Source organism: Hyla sarda, unplaced genomic scaffold (assembly GCF_029499605.1).
Source record: "Hyla sarda isolate aHylSar1 unplaced genomic scaffold, aHylSar1.hap1 scaffold_1743, whole genome shotgun sequence".
NCBI classification, from domain to species: Eukaryota; Metazoa; Chordata; class Amphibia; order Anura; family Hylidae; genus Hyla; species Hyla sarda.
This window is the reverse complement of record NW_026608386.1, coordinates 63,397-72,223: the sequence shown is the minus strand read 5'-3', so window position 1 is coordinate 72,223 and position 8,827 is coordinate 63,397. Positions and strand designations below refer to the sequence as shown.

Here is an 8,827-nt window from a genome sequence, read left to right as displayed (position 1 = left end):
TCCATTAGTGCAATGGATGGCTGGAAGCATTTGTCTTTGCCTTTGCAATACCACAGAAGCAATGCATGGTCAATGTACAGCAATGACACACCTGTGTGAACAGCCAGGAGACCCCCCCCCCCATGTTATGTTACATAGTTACATAGTTAGTACGGTCGAAAAAAGACATATGTCCATCACGTTCAACCAGGGAATTAAGGGGTAGGGGTGTGGCGCGATATTGGGGAAGGGATGAGATTTTATATTTCTTCATAAGCATTAATCTTATTTTGTCAATTAGGAACATTCAGCACCCACCCGCTATCAAGGCAGCTGCCTATCATGTCATGCCCTACCTGCACAGGTGTGCTGGCTACTCAAATGATCCAATTAAGGAGGCCATTTAGTCAGCAGCAGCAGAAGTCCTGTGCCTGGACGCTCCAACAGGGGCCAGACACAAGCAGAAGCAGAAGCAGCAGAAGCAGCAGCAGCACCACCTTTTGTTTTTTGGCTGCAGCAGCAGCAAGGCCCACAGGGCTGGCTAGCTGGCTAGCCAGCAAGCAGGTAGCAATGAAAGTAGGAATCTTTCTTTTTAACCCTGTAAGGGGGTGGTGCACTGTACCCGAAGATACTGCCATATCGGGTCAATGCATAGGGCGACGGAAGCAAGCTTCGAAATCGGCCCCCGTTCTCAAAAATCCATTTAATATATGGTCCCCAGATAGGGGACGTATCAGATATTAAACTGATAAGAACAGATACTACACTTGATCTTAGCCAAAAGGCCGAGAAGCGATAACCGTGAAAGGGGCGGGCCCAACAAGGTCCCCTTCATGGGCACTATCACTGCTTGCTGTCAGGGAGGCTGCCAGACAATTTTCCATGCACACTCTGGGCTGGGGGGCAGTCAACCACCAGTACACACAGCAGAACCTAAACCCATACCATTATTGCTAAGCAGCAAGACAGGGGCCCATTGCACTCCCACGGGGCCTTTTTAAATGCAATCCATAACCCGGATTTGCCAGGAACCCTTCTTACTCCTCCTACTTGCATGTGACACTGGGCTTAGGATCTGCATAGGAAACACACACACAAGCACACACCTACCTTTGTTGCCTGCAGATGCCTCCTTGGCTGTCCCCAAACGGTATCAAACCAACACCCACGGGAAGCTGTAAGCATAGAGGACATGCCTGCACCCCATTGGACTTACCTGTGTGGGTTAAATCCGGGTTATTTGACAACCTATGGCGGTGATGGTTCTGCTCAGGCAGAGCAGTGCTGATGCTCCTCATAAAGCTGTCGCTGCTGTGAAGGTTCTAGGTGACATCACAAATCCCTTTGGTTACATACACAACAAAGCTGGGTTGTTGTTGTTTACACTCTGCAAGGCCTGTGGAAGTGAGTGACATCATAGCACTGTAGTTCTGAGGGTTCAAGATGGATGCAACAATCTCCTGTTGCTTCTATGAAGGCCGTAATAGACGACATCACCAAACAGCTCCATAGTCACATACACAGCAAAGGAGAGATGTTGTTTACACCTAGTGATGTCAGTGGTATTGAGTGACATCACAGCACAGTGCTAAGGCTCCTGGGCCTGGACACAGCAGCGGCTGCAATATCTCAACGGAGAATACGTTTATATCTATGTGTGTGTGTGCGCATATATATATATATATATATATATATATATATATAATATATATATATTTCTCCGCCGAAATCACTTTTAAACCCATTTCCACCTTTTTTTCCCTTCTCTTCCTCTTACTTTTTTTTCACGTTTTTTTACGTTTTTCTCCTTTTCGCCTCTTTTCTGGGCGTATTATTCTTCTTTTTCTTCTTTTTTTTCGTCTAATGCATACCCCATCAGTGCAGCAATGCTTATTCAATACCGCCAGCAGATGGAGACACTGGGGGATAATTTTCTAAGGATTTATACTGATTTTTCCTGTCTGAATTTGTCGCACAGAAAGTTGCAGGCCAAATATGTGTGACATTTCTGCGACTTTAGCTTCTAGAGCATTTTTACAACATTATACATAGGTGCTGAATACATAAAAAGCGACTGTTCAGCGACAGACAAGTCGCATCGGCTGAAAGTAGGCCAGAATGTCAGTCCATGTTGGAGCAGGTTTAGATACAGTCTAAAGCATAGATCTCAAAGTCTGTGCACAGAATTTAGCAAGGGCCTCGCACCTTCTGATGCATCAGGTAGGTGCACAATAGCATAGCCTAACCCTCTGTACTTTGGTCTATATTGATGCGGGACATAGACAGCCAGCTGATGACCAATCCATTAGTGCAATGGATGGCTGGAAGCATTTGTCTTTGCCTTTGCAATACCACAGAAGCAATGCATGGTCAATGTACAGCAATGACACACCTGTGTGAACAGCCAGGAGACCCCCCCCCCCCCCCCATGTTATGTTACATAGTTACATAGTTAGTACGGTCGAAAAAAGACATATGTCCATCACGTTCAACCAGGGAATTAAGGGGTAGGGGTGTGGCGCGATATTGGGGAAGGGATGAGATTTTATATTTCTTCATAAGCATTAATCTTATTTTGTCAATTAGGAACATTCAGCACCCACCCGCTATCAAGGCAGCTGCCTATCATGTCATGCCCTACCTGCACAGGTGTGCTGGCTACTCAAATGATCCAATTAAGGAGGCCATTTAGTCAGCAGCAGCAGAAGTCCTGTGCCTGGACGCTCCAACAGGGGCCAGACACAAGCAGAAGCAGAAGCAGCAGAAGCAGCAGCAGCACCACCTTTTGTTTTTTGGCTGCAGCAGCAGCAAGGCCCACAGGGCTGGCTAGCTGGCTAGCCAGCAAGCAGGTAGCAATGAAAGTAGGAATCTTTCTTTTTAACCCTGTAAGGGGGTGGTGCACTGTACCCGAAGATACTGCCATATCGGGTCAATGCATAGGGCGACGGAAGCAAGCTTCGAAATCGGCCCCCGTTCTCAAAAATCCATTTAATATATGGTCCCCAGATAGGGGACGTATCAGATATTAAACTGATAAGAACAGATACTACACTTGATCTTAGCCAAAAGGCCGAGAAGCGATAACCGTGAAAGGGGCGGGCCCAACAAGGTCCCCTTCATGGGCACTATCACTGCTTGCTGTCAGGGAGGCTGCCAGACAATTTTCCATGCACACTCTGGGCTGGGGGGCAGTCAACCACCAGTACACACAGCAGAACCTAAACCCATACCATTATTGCTAAGCAGCAAGACAGGGGCCCATTGCACTCCCACGGGGCCTTTTTAAATGCAATCCATAACCCGGATTTGCCAGGAACCCTTCTTACTCCTCCTACTTGCATGTGACACTGGGCTTAGGATCTGCATAGGAAACACACACACAAGCACACACCTACCTTTGTTGCCTGCAGATGCCTCCTTGGCTGTCCCCAAACGGTATCAAACCAACACCCACGGGAAGCTGTAAGCATAGAGGACATGCCTGCACCCCATTGGACTTACCTGTGTGGGTTAAATCCGGGTTATTTGACAACCTATGGCGGTGATGGTTCTGCTCAGGCAGAGCAGTGCTGATGCTCCTCATAAAGCTGTCGCTGCTGTGAAGGTTCTAGGTGACATCACAAATCCCTTTGGTTACATACACAACAAAGCTGGGTTGTTGTTGTTTACACTCTGCAAGGCCTGTGGAAGTGAGTGACATCATAGCACTGTAGTTCTGAGGGTTCAAGATGGATGCAACAATCTCCTGTTGCTTCTATGAAGGCCGTAATAGACGACATCACCAAACAGCTCCATAGTCACATACACAGCAAAGGAGAGATGTTGTTTACACCTAGTGATGTCAGTGGTATTGAGTGACATCACAGCACAGTGCTAAGGCTCCTGGGCCTGGACACAGCAGCGGCTGCAATATCTCAACGGAGAATACGTTTATATCTATGTGTGTGTGTGCGCATATATATATATATATATATATATATATATATATATATATATATATTTCTCCGCCGAAATCACTTTTAAACCCATTTCCACCTTTTTTTCCCTTCTCTTCCTCTTACTTTTTTTTCACGTTTTTTTACGTTTTTCTCCTTTTCGCCTCTTTTCTGGGCGTATTATTCTTCTTTTTCTTCTTTTTTTTCGTCTAATGCATACCCCATCAGTGCAGCAATGCTTATTCAATACCGCCAGCAGATGGAGACACTGGGGGATAATTTTCTAAGGATTTATACTGATTTTTCCTGTCTGAATTTGTCGCACAGAAAGTTGCAGGCCAAATATGTGTGACATTTCTGCGACTTTAGCTTCTAGAGCATTTTTACAACATTATACATAGGTGCTGAATACATAAAAAGCGACTGTTCAGCGACAGACAAGTCGCATCGGCTGAAAGTAGGCCAGAATGTCAGTCCATGTTGGAGCAGGTTTAGATACAGTCTAAAGCATAGATCTCAAAGTCTGTGCACAGAATTTAGCAAGGGCCTCGCACCTTCTGATGCATCAGGTAGGTGCACAATAGCATAGCCTAACCCTCTGTACTTTGGTCTATATTGATGCGGGACATAGACAGCCAGCTGATGACCAATCCATTAGTGCAATGGATGGCTGGAAGCATTTGTCTTTGCCTTTGCAATACCACAGAAGCAATGCATGGTCAATGTACAGCAATGACACACCTGTGTGAACAGCCAGGAGACCCCCCCCCCCCCCATGTTATGTTACATAGTTACATAGTTAGTACGGTCGAAAAAAGACATATGTCCATCACGTTCAACCAGGGAATTAAGGGGTAGGGGTGTGGCGCGATATTGGGGAAGGGATGAGATTTTATATTTCTTCATAAGCATTAATCTTATTTTGTCAATTAGGAACATTCAGCACCCACCCGCTATCAAGGCAGCTGCCTATCATGTCATGCCCTACCTGCACAGGTGTGCTGGCTACTCAAATGATCCAATTAAGGAGGCCATTTAGTCAGCAGCAGCAGAAGTCCTGTGCCTGGACGCTCCAACAGGGGCCAGACACAAGCAGAAGCAGAAGCAGCAGAAGCAGCAGCAGCACCACCTTTTGTTTTTTGGCTGCAGCAGCAGCAAGGCCCACAGGGCTGGCTAGCTGGCTAGCCAGCAAGCAGGTAGCAATGAAAGTAGGAATCTTTCTTTTTAACCCTGTAAGGGGGTGGTGCACTGTACCCGAAGATACTGCCATATCGGGTCAATGCATAGGGCGACGGAAGCAAGCTTCGAAATCGGCCCCCGTTCTCAAAAATCCATTTAATATATGGTCCCCAGATAGGGGACGTATCAGATATTAAACTGATAAGAACAGATACTACACTTGATCTTAGCCAAAAGGCCGAGAAGCGATAACCGTGAAAGGGGCGGGCCCAACAAGGTCCCCTTCATGGGCACTATCACTGCTTGCTGTCAGGGAGGCTGCCAGACAATTTTCCATGCACACTCTGGGCTGGGGGGCAGTCAACCACCAGTACACACAGCAGAACCTAAACCCATACCATTATTGCTAAGCAGCAAGACAGGGGCCCATTGCACTCCCACGGGGCCTTTTTAAATGCAATCCATAACCCGGATTTGCCAGGAACCCTTCTTACTCCTCCTACTTGCATGTGACACTGGGCTTAGGATCTGCATAGGAAACACACACACAAGCACACACCTACCTTTGTTGCCTGCAGATGCCTCCTTGGCTGTCCCCAAACGGTATCAAACCAACACCCACGGGAAGCTGTAAGCATAGAGGACATGCCTGCACCCCATTGGACTTACCTGTGTGGGTTAAATCCGGGTTATTTGACAACCTATGGCGGTGATGGTTCTGCTCAGGCAGAGCAGTGCTGATGCTCCTCATAAAGCTGTCGCTGCTGTGAAGGTTCTAGGTGACATCACAAATCCCTTTGGTTACATACACAACAAAGCTGGGTTGTTGTTGTTTACACTCTGCAAGGCCTGTGGAAGTGAGTGACATCATAGCACTGTAGTTCTGAGGGTTCAAGATGGATGCAACAATCTCCTGTTGCTTCTATGAAGGCCGTAATAGACGACATCACCAAACAGCTCCATAGTCACATACACAGCAAAGGAGAGATGTTGTTTACACCTAGTGATGTCAGTGGTATTGAGTGACATCACAGCACAGTGCTAAGGCTCCTGGGCCTGGACACAGCAGCGGCTGCAATATCTCAACGGAGAATACGTTTATATCTATGTGTGTGTGTGCGCATATATATATATATATATTATATATATATATATATATATATATATTTCTCCGCCGAAATCACTTTTAAACCCATTTCCACCTTTTTTTCCCTTCTCTTCCTCTTACTTTTTTTTCACGTTTTTTTACGTTTTTCTCCTTTTCGCCTCTTTTCTGGGCGTATTATTCTTCTTTTTCTTCTTTTTTTTCGTCTAATGCATACCCCATCAGTGCAGCAATGCTTATTCAATACCGCCAGCAGATGGAGACACTGGGGGATAATTTTCTAAGGATTTATACTGATTTTTCCTGTCTGAATTTGTCGCACAGAAAGTTGCAGGCCAAATATGTGTGACATTTCTGCGACTTTAGCTTCTAGAGCATTTTTACAACATTATACATAGGTGCTGAATACATAAAAAGCGACTGTTCAGCGACAGACAAGTCGCATCGGCTGAAAGTAGGCCAGAATGTCAGTCCATGTTGGAGCAGGTTTAGATACAGTCTAAAGCATAGATCTCAAAGTCTGTGCACAGAATTTAGCAAGGGCCTCGCACCTTCTGATGCATCAGGTAGGTGCACAATAGCATAGCCTAACCCTCTGTACTTTGGTCTATATTGATGCGGGACATAGACAGCCAGCTGATGACCAATCCATTAGTGCAATGGATGGCTGGAAGCATTTGTCTTTGCCTTTGCAATACCACAGAAGCAATGCATGGTCAATGTACAGCAATGACACACCTGTGTGAACAGCCAGGAGACCCCCCCCCCCCCCCCCATGTTATGTTACATAGTTACATAGTTAGTACGGTCGAAAAAAGACATATGTCCATCACGTTCAACCAGGGAATTAAGGGGTAGGGGTGTGGCGCGATATTGGGGAAGGGATGAGATTTTATATTTCTTCATAAGCATTAATCTTATTTTGTCAATTAGGAACATTCAGCACCCACCCGCTATCAAGGCAGCTGCCTATCATGTCATGCCCTACCTGCACAGGTGTGCTGGCTACTCAAATGATCCAATTAAGGAGGCCATTTAGTCAGCAGCAGCAGAAGTCCTGTGCCTGGACGCTCCAACAGGGGCCAGACACAAGCAGAAGCAGAAGCAGCAGAAGCAGCAGCAGCACCACCTTTTGTTTTTTGGCTGCAGCAGCAGCAAGGCCCACAGGGCTGGCTAGCTGGCTAGCCAGCAAGCAGGTAGCAATGAAAGTAGGAATCTTTCTTTTTAACCCTGTAAGGGGGTGGTGCACTGTACCCGAAGATACTGCCATATCGGGTCAATGCATAGGGCGACGGAAGCAAGCTTCGAAATCGGCCCCCGTTCTCAAAAATCCATTTAATATATGGTCCCCAGATAGGGGACGTATCAGATATTAAACTGATAAGAACAGATACTACACTTGATCTTAGCCAAAAGGCCGAGAAGCGATAACCGTGAAAGGGGCGGGCCCAACAAGGTCCCCTTCATGGGCACTATCACTGCTTGCTGTCAGGGAGGCTGCCAGACAATTTTCCATGCACACTCTGGGCTGGGGGGCAGTCAACCACCAGTACACACAGCAGAACCTAAACCCATACCATTATTGCTAAGCAGCAAGACAGGGGCCCATTGCACTCCCACGGGGCCTTTTTAAATGCAATCCATAACCCGGATTTGCCAGGAACCCTTCTTACTCCTCCTACTTGCATGTGACACTGGGCTTAGGATCTGCATAGGAAACACACACACAAGCACACACCTACCTTTGTTGCCTGCAGATGCCTCCTTGGCTGTCCCCAAACGGTATCAAACCAACACCCACGGGAAGCTGTAAGCATAGAGGACATGCCTGCACCCCATTGGACTTACCTGTGTGGGTTAAATCCGGGTTATTTGACAACCTATGGCGGTGATGGTTCTGCTCAGGCAGAGCAGTGCTGATGCTCCTCATAAAGCTGTCGCTGCTGTGAAGGTTCTAGGTGACATCACAAATCCCTTTGGTTACATACACAACAAAGCTGGGTTGTTGTTGTTTACACTCTGCAAGGCCTGTGGAAGTGAGTGACATCATAGCACTGTAGTTCTGAGGGTTCAAGATGGATGCAACAATCTCCTGTTGCTTCTATGAAGGCCGTAATAGACGACATCACCAAACAGCTCCATAGTCACATACACAGCAAAGGAGAGATGTTGTTTACACCTAGTGATGTCAGTGGTATTGAGTGACATCACAGCACAGTGCTAAGGCTCCTGGGCCTGGACACAGCAGCGGCTGCAATATCTCAACGGAGAATACGTTTATATCTATGTGTGTGTGTGCGCATATATATATATATATATATATATATATATATATATATATATATATTTCTCCGCCGAAATCACTTTTAAACCCATTTCCACCTTTTTTTCCCTTCTCTTCCTCTTACTTTTTTTTCACGTTTTTTTACGTTTTTCTCCTTTTCGCCTCTTTTCTGGGCGTATTATTCTTCTTTTTCTTCTTTTTTTTCGTCTAATGCATACCCCATCAGTGCAGCAATGCTTATTCAATACCGCCAGCAGATGGAGACACTGGGGGATAATTTTCTAAGGATTTATACTGATTTTTCCTGTCTGAATTTGTCGCACAGAAAGTTGCAGGCCAAATATG

The 8,827-nt window shown here is 46.2% G+C and overlaps 4 non-coding genes across 4 annotated transcripts; all 4 read right to left on the bottom strand.

Annotated features, from left to right (window-relative positions):
* Positions 1-585: 585 nt before the first annotated feature.
* Positions 586-776, bottom strand: LOC130312968 (U2 spliceosomal RNA). The gene has a single exon (XR_008861007.1). It is a non-coding gene; the product is annotated as a U2 spliceosomal RNA (small nuclear RNA).
* Positions 777-2,870: 2,094 nt separating this feature from the next.
* On the bottom strand, positions 2,871-3,061 carry LOC130312967 (U2 spliceosomal RNA). The gene has a single exon (XR_008861006.1). It is a non-coding gene; the product is annotated as a U2 spliceosomal RNA (small nuclear RNA).
* A 2,091-nt stretch (positions 3,062-5,152) lies between these two features.
* Positions 5,153-5,343, bottom strand: LOC130312965 (U2 spliceosomal RNA). Its single transcript, XR_008861004.1, has one exon. It is a non-coding gene; the product is annotated as a U2 spliceosomal RNA (small nuclear RNA).
* Positions 5,344-7,436: 2,093 nt separating this feature from the next.
* LOC130312964 (U2 spliceosomal RNA) lies at positions 7,437-7,627 on the bottom strand. The gene has a single exon (XR_008861003.1). It is a non-coding gene; the product is annotated as a U2 spliceosomal RNA (small nuclear RNA).
* Positions 7,628-8,827: the final 1,200 nt, after the last annotated feature.